Source organism: Hyposmocoma kahamanoa, unplaced genomic scaffold (assembly GCF_003589595.1).
Source record: "Hyposmocoma kahamanoa isolate Upper Pololo Valley unplaced genomic scaffold, ASM358959v1 78, whole genome shotgun sequence".
NCBI lineage: Eukaryota > Metazoa > Arthropoda > Insecta > Lepidoptera > Cosmopterigidae > Hyposmocoma > Hyposmocoma kahamanoa.
Window position 1 is genome coordinate 8,261,030 of NW_020653945.1, and position 12,363 is coordinate 8,273,392.

Consider the following 12,363-nt stretch of genomic DNA (forward strand, 5'->3'; position numbering starts at 1 on the left):
TAAAAATAAACTTGATTTTTTTTGACAGTCGTCTTCACAAAGTCACAAATTAATTTAAGGGGCAATATAATATAATTGTATATTATATAATAACACCCCGGTTGATTTAAAAAAAAATGTCATTTTCGAGGTAAAACTACAGTGAAGTAAGGCTACGCAGTAGGACCACGGTCAATGAACCGAAACAAAAACTTTACATTTAAAGTTATTTTACAGCTTCTACGTACTTGGATTACAAAAATCTGTGGTAGTGACGCATTTAGCTCTTTGCAAGTTATCTCGATCCTTGATATTAGAAATACGTATTATTGTAAAGTGATAAACATGTACAAATGTTTATTTACAAAGAGAAACCCCCAAAAAGAAAATATAATAAGAAAGAAGAGATCCATAATTAACCTTAGAACTAAGTCCAAACTCATGTTACCTCGATTTCGTTTAATAAGGTAAACGATTCTTTTATAGAGGACCTGTATACGTTTGTACAATAATATTGCGGAGCATATATTAAGATTATCATTTCCTAAATTTAAAACTTACATTCAAAGTATTTTAATTGAAAAGTCACATTACAAAATTGAAGAGTATGTGTTAAATAAAGATGTATGGAAAGACAACATGAATCTAGATTGCACACAATTATGATTCAAAGTGTATTCCATAACACTTAAGTTTGTTTGAAAAGAGCAATCCTTAGAGTTTCTTGCTCGTTCTTCTCAGTGAGGTCAAAGTAGTGAACGAGCAGTAGCTTAAAAAATGACGTGTTCAAGTGTAAATTTTTTATCTATGGAATAAATGATTATTTGACTTGGACTTTGACTAAAGTATCTTACTCATTCTTCGCTAGGGAATCTGCCTTACTAATGACTAATAGGGTTTTATCTCAAGTGTAAGTTGTTTACCTATGGAATAGAGATTATTGGAGTTTGATAGACTCGTTTTGAAATAATGCAAATTCAAATTTGTCTTGCTTAATTGCGGTATTAGTAAATTTAGTACAAGTTTGCTCCGCGTTTGAGTACGAATTTTGCATTATTTTTCTTCTGATTAGTAGCATTTAAACTGCCCAGCTCATTGGTTTTGATTAATTTTCCCTTATGTCGGAGGTTAAGAACCTATCAAACTTCGTATCTGTGAATTATAATCAATTTCGTTTCAATGCATATATGTATCGTAGCATATATCAGCGTGATTCAAAATATTTATCACATTCGATTAAATTATAACGTTAACAGTTTAGTCATATTCTGACAATGCATGTGTAATTTTTAGCTGCGTACGACGTACCTCTTGATTAATTTCTCCAAAACATGCAAATTGTTCTTACAAATATTTATGTTGATAGCCTATTTAATGTCCTATATTCGGACATTTGTTAAATATGTTTGCGCCGTATCGGCGCAATACTTACGGATCAGGTAATGCTTTGCTCAAAGTGGTGTTAATAAGCGGTTAACTTTGCATTAAGTGACTGATCCAGATATTTATAATTAAACGGACTTGCCCCCGTTCTACCGATTCATATGGCGACATCACAAAAGTATACTCTTAAGTATTTAATATTTAAAAAATGTCTTTTATTTTATATACGCCTAAAGGATCCACTCTTGGCTACAATATCAGTTTATTTAAAAAATGCCTATTCACTGTAATCTTGAATAGTCCTAAATTGTACTTTTCGGTGAAACATTGATACGTTGTGTAGCGTATTACATTCCTTTGCCGTACGCATTAGGAAGAATGAAGCGAAGCGCTTCGTAGGTACTATGTATACTTCGTAGGTAGGTATATCAACGACATAAGGATCAAATTAGTGCAAGGATTCATAAAATTATATATTGCATACTTTATTTATTTTATTGAAGATCGTGATGTTTTTCCTACCGTGACTTTCTTATATTTATAATAAAAAAGCCGTTTGAACTCAATAACAAAGATCGGCAACAGGCATAAAGAGAAATTCGTAATGTCTGCTGATTGTTTTAGTAGCTCAGTTAGGACAGCGGTAGCCCCGGTCTGGCAAACAGTAGCTGGTTCGAATCCAGCCAGATGGAAATTACTGTAATTTTGAATATAAAACCAGTCAGAACATCCCGTATTACCCAACTCTTTGTACCAGCCAGGACAAAAAGAGTCATTTCTCAAAATACTTCCTGAAGATCCTATCGTTTTCCGGTGACATTACATTCCCCGATTGTCCTCAAGTCATTTGAAGGCAGACGACATCTAAATTGCCGTCACGAGCTGCGCAATCGTTCACCTTTGACGACTCCCATTTCCGAATAATCAGTCGCGGTGTCGCTGACCTATATTACACTATATCTCGCTGCTCGAAACTATAGATTGCAATTGGCTAAATGTTTTTGATATATTATGTTCTATATATAACTCGCGACGTTATTACGACTCTCATTTTTGTGTAGAGTTTCTTTATTGTGTAGAGTTTCTGTATGATTGCCCTGCTTCTGGTTGAATGACTTGTACGTTAAGTGACCTTTTTTATGCCACGCGACGGTGGCATATAGAACGATACGCGTGCCCCGCGCTCGTAACTGAAGGAACATTAATGACTACATAGGGCCCACTATAAGTTTCCGGAACTGGGCACTTACATAAACAATATTTAAAAAAATTACATTTGAAAATGGAACTCTTTGGCTGTAGATACAGTTTGTTTCGTCTGACTGTCACTTGTTTTTACATTGTGGCGTCATTTTAGAAATTGGTTGTCTAAATCACCATGGCTTTAACTCGTGAAAATTTTCGTAGTGTGGTTTTCTACGTCTTTAAGTGTAATACAAGACGACTATTTATAGCTGGTTTGTAGAATTCAAACGTGTGTGTGAATCTCAGTGGCGAATTTCGTGGTGGTTGCGCGTACACTGCTGTGAACAACAAAAACATTGATGCTGTGCGCCGTATGATCGAAACAGACAGTCATGTGACATACCACGAGATTCGGGCATCTTTAGGCATAGGCATGAGTCAAATACAATCAATACTACACAAACATTTGGGTGTGAAAAAGCTGTTCTCGGTGGAACCCACACAATTTGACTGAGGATCGCGTCACTTGGTGCAATGCTATGCTTACCAGATTCAACGAAGGTGCGTCAAATTTGGTGTGGGACATAGTAACAGGTGACGAAACATGGATTTATAGTTACGATCCCAAAACAAAGCAGCAATCGAGCGTATGGGTCTTTAGATGAGCCGAAACCAACCAAAGTGGCGCGCGTGCAAAGTTCCTCTAAGCGTATGATTGCCTCTTTTTTTAATAAAACTGAACACGTAGCTACTGTTGCTTTGGAGATTCATTGTACCGTGAATAGTGATTGGTACACGACCATTTGTGTACCGGAAGTTATTGACAAACTCCGTAAAAATAACCGTAAACGCCGTATAATCTTGCACCACGATAATGGCAGTTCTCACACGGCCAGACAGACAAATGAATTTTTGAAGGTGAACAACGTTGACCTTATGAGCCATCCCGCGTACAAGTCCCGACCTGGCACCTTGTGACTTTTATTTATTTCCAAAAACTTAGAGCCAGCCAAGTTCCGGTCAACGATTTTCATCACCTGAAGAGGTTGTCAAAAAGTATGAAAAATATGTTTCAGAGATTGTCACGGAGGAGTGGCATAAATGTTTTCAAAATTGGTTCATTCGTATGAAAAAGTGCATTAACGCTAACGGAGAATATTTTGAGAAACAATAAATTAATTTCTGACCATTTATAATATTTTTTTCTTATTCATTTCGGAAACTTATAGTGCGCCACGCGTATGTTCTGACAATGTTCTTATGTTGTCTCGTAATTTCATGTTTTTTTTAAACTGTGCGTCAAATAACAGTTCGCCATCTGGGTTGATTTTCACGTGCCACTTGTCGATAATGTGCTGTATTAATACGTGGCACAGAAGCACAGAGATTTATTAGGTAGGTACAAATTTATTTTATATCATATATATTCGATTTAAAGTTCTAAGTGGCACTACAACTGTTTTGAATAGGCGTTTAGTTTACCATCATGCGCACGAGTCGTTCGTCCCGTCGCTTAATACTAGTAAAAAAAACAAATAATTTCAGAGAGGTCAGTTTCCACCCAAATGATTTAAGTTAAAATACAAATCAAAATACTTTTTATAATTTTAAACATTTACTTTACCATAAAAATTGAACTGATAATTCAGTTCAAACGTAATCATCGTGTATATTTAGGAGTAAAAAGAATTATAGAAACATCGTATCATTGACATTTTTTTCCCGTTGTAATAATGCCCAGTGATAGTTAAGGTTTCAAAAGATAACATTGAAGAGGTTGTAATCACTACGCAGTAATTGTTATTAACAGTGTGTGATTTTTTGGGTTCTTAGGGTTTTGCGATTTACACACATTACAAATGAAACTAGATAGATAGATAGATAAAACGTTTATTGTCTTGCATCACACGCACGACAATATAATGGAGTAAATTGACTAAAAAAGACACACAGAAATCAAAATTAAAGAAAATAAAATAAAAACAAACAGCAATACAATAAATAAAAAAATAATAATACTAATTTCATGACCGATAGCTTGTGTATGCTAAACCAAGCCAAATAGGTCGTAGCTCAGTGCAAAATTTGCCCAACAGCAAAGTACTGATTTTCAGCCACAACTATTTTTCGGATCTATAACGGATTCTGATATATATATGTTTTTTCAAACAAACCAATGTTTTGGGCCTTTTACAGGTTCCATGGTCTTTTTTCTTTTTTTTTTATAACGCACACACTCACAACCCCACACAAGGGAAACCCTGTATCGCGGCTGCCATGGACTTACACATAGACAACCACAAATTACACCCAAACTCACGAGAGAAATAAATGTAGGCCATACAAAAATATTTCCCCCCGCCCGGGAATCGAACCCGGGACCTCTGCGTGGCAGTCTAGCACGGTAACCGTTCGGCCCCAGAGGCAGTTGTGTGGTCACAGCTGACTGTCGTCAGAAATCCAAAAATGGTTCGAAAAATAGTTTAATTTTCTAGGGTGAGTTCAGTAATTGACTTGTTTTCTTAAATTTCTCGAAAAATTAACACAGGCTTATTGCAATTTATTTTACTTCAAAATGAGACATGTAACTGGCTCTTAAAAGTGTCCGTACCTAATTTGTTAGCACGCTGCATATTGTATTTCCAGTTGATACTATATACAGAAAAACCGATAAGACTGTTATCTTCGAGTTTTGTCATTTAGAGATTGAATTTAAATTTGAAAGTAATACATTTGAATTGTAGGAACTGTATAAAAGGACGAACGTTTACATCTTACATCGTGTTGTATAAAGCAGGATTTTGAAGCTACGTAATAGCATATTATGTGCATTGCAGTGATCTCGATGTATTTACGCGTATCTCGGACGCAGTGATGCCATGCATGACGGGGTCTGTCAGCTATAAATTATGAGTCATCGCTGTTAATCGACCGCTAAGATAAAGGCATCGGCCGCGTAAAGCATATACGACCGGACAATACTAATACACATCTAAACAATTGTGTCTAAATGTATCCATTATATTATTTATCGGAGATAATCGAATAGAGACGATTATCACTATAACGTATTGTTTTGTTGTATTTTTTATTTGATTTATTGTACAAGTATTAATATTAACTCCAAATAGACCATACTCTCATGTTTTTGCACGGAAAATATCTTGCACGGAATTTGCCACAGTTTGACTGTTTTTCACATAATTAACATTACGAACATTCCAATTATAAGACCGTTTTAAAACACTGCAGTAATTTTAAGTTATAATATCTATAAAAGTATTTAATTTAAACATTGAAGAAACGTTTATTATAAGTATCAAACTACGAATTTCTTACTCTTGGTGTAAAAAACCATACTTATATTATTTGTAATATATGTATAACTATATATAACTGCCTCTGTGGCCAAATGGTTATCGTGCTGGACTGCCACGCAGAGGTCCCAGGTTCGATTCCCGGGCCGGGAGGAATAGTTGTATGGCCTACAATTATTTCTCTCGTGAGTTTGGCTGTAATTTGTGGTTGTCTATGTGTGTGTCCATGGCACCCGCGACACAGGGTTTCCCTAGTGCGGGGCTACGTTGAGTGTGTGCATTATTTCTTTATTGTGGGTCAGTCCCAAAGAGACGCGACGGAGAAAATTTGACATAACCAAAATTTGGCAAATTTGAAAAGTTTATCAACGGTCTGATATCATAATATCAGAGTAATATCAAGTGTCATAACACTTGGAGAGGATGTCTATATATTTTTACAATATACACCCTGGACGATTACTACGGAAATTTCAAAAAAAATATTCGAAATTCAAATAAACAAGATATTTTTGGTGGTGGTTTGTAAAGCGACCTTTCTTTAAATATCTATTCGTAAACTACTAGAAACAGATGTGATGTGCTCAATGGAATGTGACTATCAGTGTCAAAAACTACAAGATGGCGAATTGAAAATGGCAGCCGCAAAATGCTTGCTCCGATCCGGCTAAAAATTGACAACGGGGATGCACCATAATAACGTGGTGTTCAAAAACGTTACCACGTTTTTTTGAATATAGCTGTTGTACGAAAGGTTTCCGTTTTTAAAATTTAAAGCAAGAAGCGCCTGCGAGTGCCACTGCTATTCTATTACTCTACTGCCAACGCATGGGCGTTATCAATATTTTTGCCACTCGGTATCTTTGCGATAGATAATTGAATTCTATGAATTTAAGTTGATGTATTACACAACTGAAACTCAGGAGTAATTTCCAAATAGATTTTCTACTGCAACCTACATATCATTTATTGATTTGATCAAAAGAATGATATAGAAATAGACGGCTTATCTTGTTGCACGTTATGAGATAACATAACACACTAATTTTATTCTTTAATCCAATAATCCGTGTGTAGTTTGCACAAAGCAAATATTTAAAGAAGCAAGTCAAAGATTTAAAAAAAAAATTCTTTGTGCAATAAACAATAATCCTGGTTTTTGCGTAGACTGCTATAGTACTATTTCTAAACAACCAAACTTCGAAATTAACGAATTTCATACTTATGTCTATAGAATTAAGATTGGGCTTTTAATTACTACGGTTACGATGCCTGTTATAGTACATTTTTCTCTCACTATATTGATGTTGCCCACTACAAATCGCGGTTATTTGCACAGGTTTCCGTACATTTAATGTTGGGTAGTTTCTAATATATTTTGTCGGAGCCAACATGTAGTGCCGCGGAGATTTTGTATACATGTTTGGTTAGGTAGTATTTTGATTTATCTGTCTGGATTTTATTAAGTGTCTTCTTGAGGTATTGTTTTTGATATAGGGGTTGACATGTTCAATAACGATCAAAACCCCTAAATAAACAAAGAGTAAAAAAAATGCCTAAGTGCCATCAGAATCCGGAACAAAGGAAAACACCCGATGATTCAAATATAGAATATCGCTGCGCAAGCTTAACAGGATATTAGTCCTATATCTAAACTGTTAAACTATACTTTTTATTGCAGAAAATAATTAATTTGAAATAATACATTACAATAAAAGTTTTTATTTATATGTATAGCCAACCACAATATATTGCTGTATCTAGGGTTATCATTCCGAAAGAACAATGGCTAAGTAATTGTTAAAAGAATTCTTTAGCATCTTCAAATGTCATAATTACAAGATTGAATAAAATAAATAATTTGATTTTCCAAGTTACACTAAAGGCCTGTAGCTCAAGTGACTAATTGGTATGCAACCGGACTGATATGTACAGCAGTCAGTTTTTCAGTTTCTTGGGCATATATATAGCTCCACATTCAGTTAGTTTACGTAATATCAAATGTACTGACTCGACCGATTTGCTATAAAGATTAACTACTTTATTACTAAAAATAAAGTAGGTAATTCCTTCGCGAAATATGCCACGCGAGAACGTGGTAAACCTGACAAAAAAGTTCCCGGTATCAGGGATAGATGTCACGTTTCACAAAAAAATAATTTGTGCCGAGTTACCAGTATGTATTAACTCAGTTTTTTTTACCACTATACCATTATATAAAATAATTTCCTCTGAATTTTCGTCACGTTACAAACACAAGGCACCATTCAATTTGTATGAACTCTGTTTAAGAATTCTGTTGTTAATTTTGATATAATAATACATCGAATATATTTTATTAAATGTAGGTAAAACGTAGCCTCTAAAATTTCAAACTGGAATATCTTTAATTCCAGACTTCTCAGAATAGTAAACTGAAAACCAAATGTTTCAGGAATTTAAGCTCTATATTTTCACATATTTTTCATAAACAGACGCATACAAATCATGTAAACAAAAATTTATAACGGACTTCGCCATTGTTCTTTGAATAGGTCGCTTGAAAAGCCTGACATGCAAGAAAATCCGGACTTTTTAGTAACAAAGTAAAATCGAAAACATCTTTCTCTCTTTAAGCAGCAATAGAGCTTCTTGTGAAAGCGTTCGTCTAGTGAAGTGCCTCTAAAATTTTAACTTTACCTATTTCTGCCGCTAAGCAGTATTGTCAGCATTACTGCGTTTCCGTTTTGAAGTGTAAGGATGCTGGTGAAATTACAGGCACACGGGGCTTGTCAACTTATGTCTCAGGGTGACAAGGTGCCACTGCGTGGCAGTGTCTCTCAGGTCTTTGAGATTTAAAACTCTGAGTGGCACTGCAACTGTTATGGATAGGGCGTGTCGCTTACCTACTACAAGGGGCACGATTTGTTCGTCCCGTCTCTTGATATCTTAAAAAAAGACTGGCTCTCTGGCCACAAAATTTTTGGCGTATCGAGTTTCATTACATAATTGCGATGTTGATAGTTTACGTTTTATTCTGAAAATTGTTATCTTCGGCCGAAAAATACAGATAACAAATCCAAACGGATGGTACCCTTAGTTTATCCGGCTACGAAATAAATTACAATATTTTGTTTATTATAGGAACAGCACGGACGTCCTATGATAAGAGATCGTAGAAAACTATATGTGTGTCGTATGTGTATGCATTTTGCAATTACTGTCTATGATCGTTTTGTTTGGGTTTGTGGAAAGAATTTTAGATTCTTTCCACAAACCCAAACAAAACGATCTCTTCGACATAATTGTAGAACATTGTTAATTATTTTAGGGTAACCTTGATTTAAAGTACATGCATTGTAATGTAAGTGCTGTATTGGTTTCTGAAAGAAATATTTTCGGCTGTGTTTTCATGTTCCATAACAATAATACTTCTTTAGAACCAATACCAATGTTTATGTAGCGCATGAGTTACGAGTGTTTAAAACGTTTGTTTCATTTTTATATCAACGTAAGCTAGAAACCAAATATTTCTATAGTAAAGTAAATAATGGTAATGTATGAAAAATAACTAAGTTGTTTATAATAAAAGGTTGTAAGTATAACAAGCATGGAAATTGTTGTTTATTTATTTTGAAAGAAGGAAATGGTTTTTGATATTGTATCATTTTTATTTCTGGCGACCTCGTGATCCAGTTGTTAGGTTACTAGTAGCAATAGGTCCCGGGTTCGATTCTAGGTAGTATCTATTTTGGTACCGAACTTTCCTAATTTCGTTTTGGTCTAGGTGTTCTGAGTAATGCCTCAGAGTGCAGGAAATTCCCTAGTTTTGTCCAAATCATTTGTGTGGTATTCTTGTTCCTTATTAAGTATATTATTTTAGTTGTGCTAGTAAATTCATCTCAAAAAGAAGTGATAAATCATAAAAACATCTAAATTTCAAAATATAGACTTAAGGTCCTTTACCTCTCACCTACATAAACGTGTGTAAATGCCAAATGTGGTAATTACCCGTCCTAGTAATTATGGCAAACAAATGAATAGAATAAGTAAATGAATGTGACCCTCTTTATTTTGTAGACATTAACGTCCGATATTGCACTATTATAGAAATGATATATTTTCCTAGTTTGAGCCCAGGCATATGGTGTGTTAGTCTAGCACATTCTTATTAGATTAGCGACTTCTCTTCTTCGTAAAATAGGTCTAAATTAGTAGTGTCATTAGATTAAGTCGAAATTGATAATTTGAATAAGGCAATCCTGTACATAATCTATGGGATAATGTTATTTGATCCTCAAAGATATAATTTACTACGCTTTCATTACAAGATATTCTATAGTTGCACCCCTCCTTTCCAACTCTTAAATTTCTATCCCAATGTTGCCTGGAAGAAATTGCTACTTAGCAATAAGACCGCTTGTTATACATTAGCTTACTCTGTGATACTTACATTACTGTTGTGTGTTGTCATCGTAATTTTAATGTGCAATAAAGAATATTTCATTCAATGAGTTGACACACACACACAGACACACACACACACATATATATATAAATAAATTGTTCCGTCTATATTAGTTGATCTACGGATAAATTATAAATGAACAGCATCAAGGTAACACTATTGTTATGTTTAAGCAAATTAAATAAATATTTGGTATTCAAAAATAATATTTGAATCTCTTTTTTTATTATTGCTACTTTTAACTTTTTTTATTGATGTCATTTATACTCAGTATATCTTTTGATATCGATATCCTAATAAATCTTGGTTGTTTGGTTGCGCTCTCCATTCAGTAGGTTAGGCTAGTATGTGAAAATGTAATACGAGCAAGGCAGAAGCCAAGCCGGCGAGTGCCTGAAGTAAATTTCCTTGCGTTTCCGAACATGTTTTCATGTCAAATTATATTATAATTAATATAATATTAGTATGTAAACATAATCAACATTTACTTTTAATGCTCATTTGTCTTAGTGTTGAGGTCCAACATAAAACTATCAAAGTTAATTTATACAAATCAAACATTTTTTTGCGTAGCTCAAAACAGATTAAAATATCCATTGATTTAATTTATTTATATCTTAGAGAAAGAATCAATCAATAAAAAAGATGAGCGTTTAGATCTTTTTGCCTGCTGCTGTTACAAATTGATCATTTAAATATCTTGGCGTGGCGGCCGACCGCAAATAAAATAATATAATTTAAAAAATGACTATATCTACATGCCTTAAGCTATTACAAAAACCAAGTACGCTGATGTGTTGCGACATGCTGTACCAAATTATTGAGAAAACTCGATTTTTGATAGATTTAACTACTGAAACAGACCCTATTTTATGACTGGTACAGTATAAATTATTGTGGCATTTCTCGGTATTTTTAAGCATTTAAAAACACGATGTATATGGTGCGAAGATACGACTTTATTCTCTGCGTTAGCATGAAACACTGCATATATGAAGATAAAGTGAATTGTCACAACAAGGCAGTGCGGGCGTAGGATGAAAAATGTTAGACCTACATTTTCTGCGTATCAACTTAGAATTGTGAATTTGACTTGTATTCGTTTATTATAAAATATACGTACGCCATTGACTTACAAATAAATGGACGACGGGTCTAATACAAAAACCACGAAAAAAAATGTCCCAAGCCAACCTATTTAAACGCAGTGACATGTAAAGGAATATGAAAAAGCTAAAACGTTTAATTTAAATTGTAATGTCATCGCAGTACTGTCTAATTTTGCTTGCTTCGCTGTCAGTCGAACAAACGAAGACTAAAGCGTGAATGACGCTCTGTATACGATTTTAACGCCCTATAAGTTCGGACACTTTTTAGCGCGGACCCGACGTCCATATAATTGTAAGTCATTGACGTACGCGCTTATTTTTTAACAACCCAAAACACATGAATACACAATGACTATTATTAAAACTTTTTTTTTCTACGACAATACTTATTCGACTTCCCGTACAAACCGCCTCTAATTTTTAGAAACGTCGTGTTAACTGGTTTCTAGTGATTTTAAATTAACACTTGTGTCCTTAATTAACCTTAGACCTATTTCTGATTTAGTCTGAGTAGATGTAATTTATTATTATTGATGCAAAGATCGAACAATACAGAAAAATTCTTCGACCTGACTATGAACCAGCATCTGTTGCCACACCGGGGCCACCGTCTTACCAACTGAGCTCGAGTCAGCATTTTATAAATTCCTCTCGAAGTATGTGCTTATTGCAGATTTTTTTATTGGGTTTAAATGTTATTTATTCAGGTTTAAACTGTTGTATCTAATCTAAAAGTATATACATTTCTGTTCTTTTATGATAGTTCAACTTCCGTGAGTCTCTCTCTCTCTCTCTCTCTCTCTCTGACTCTCTGTCTATCTGTGTCTCTCTGTCTCTCTGTCTCTCTCTCTCTGTCTCTCTGTCTCTCTGTCTCTCTCTCTCTGTCTCTCTCTCTGTCTCTCTCTCTCTGTCTCTCTCTCTCTGTCTCTCTCTCTCTCCCTCT

The 12,363-nt window shown here is 34.5% G+C and overlaps 1 protein-coding gene across 8 annotated transcripts in view; it reads left to right on the plus strand.

Moving 5' to 3' along the window:
- Nucleotides 1–12,363, plus strand: part of LOC113233335 (dynamin) — a 36,837-nt gene that overhangs the window by 5,836 nt on the left and 18,638 nt on the right. The window lies entirely within an intron of this gene.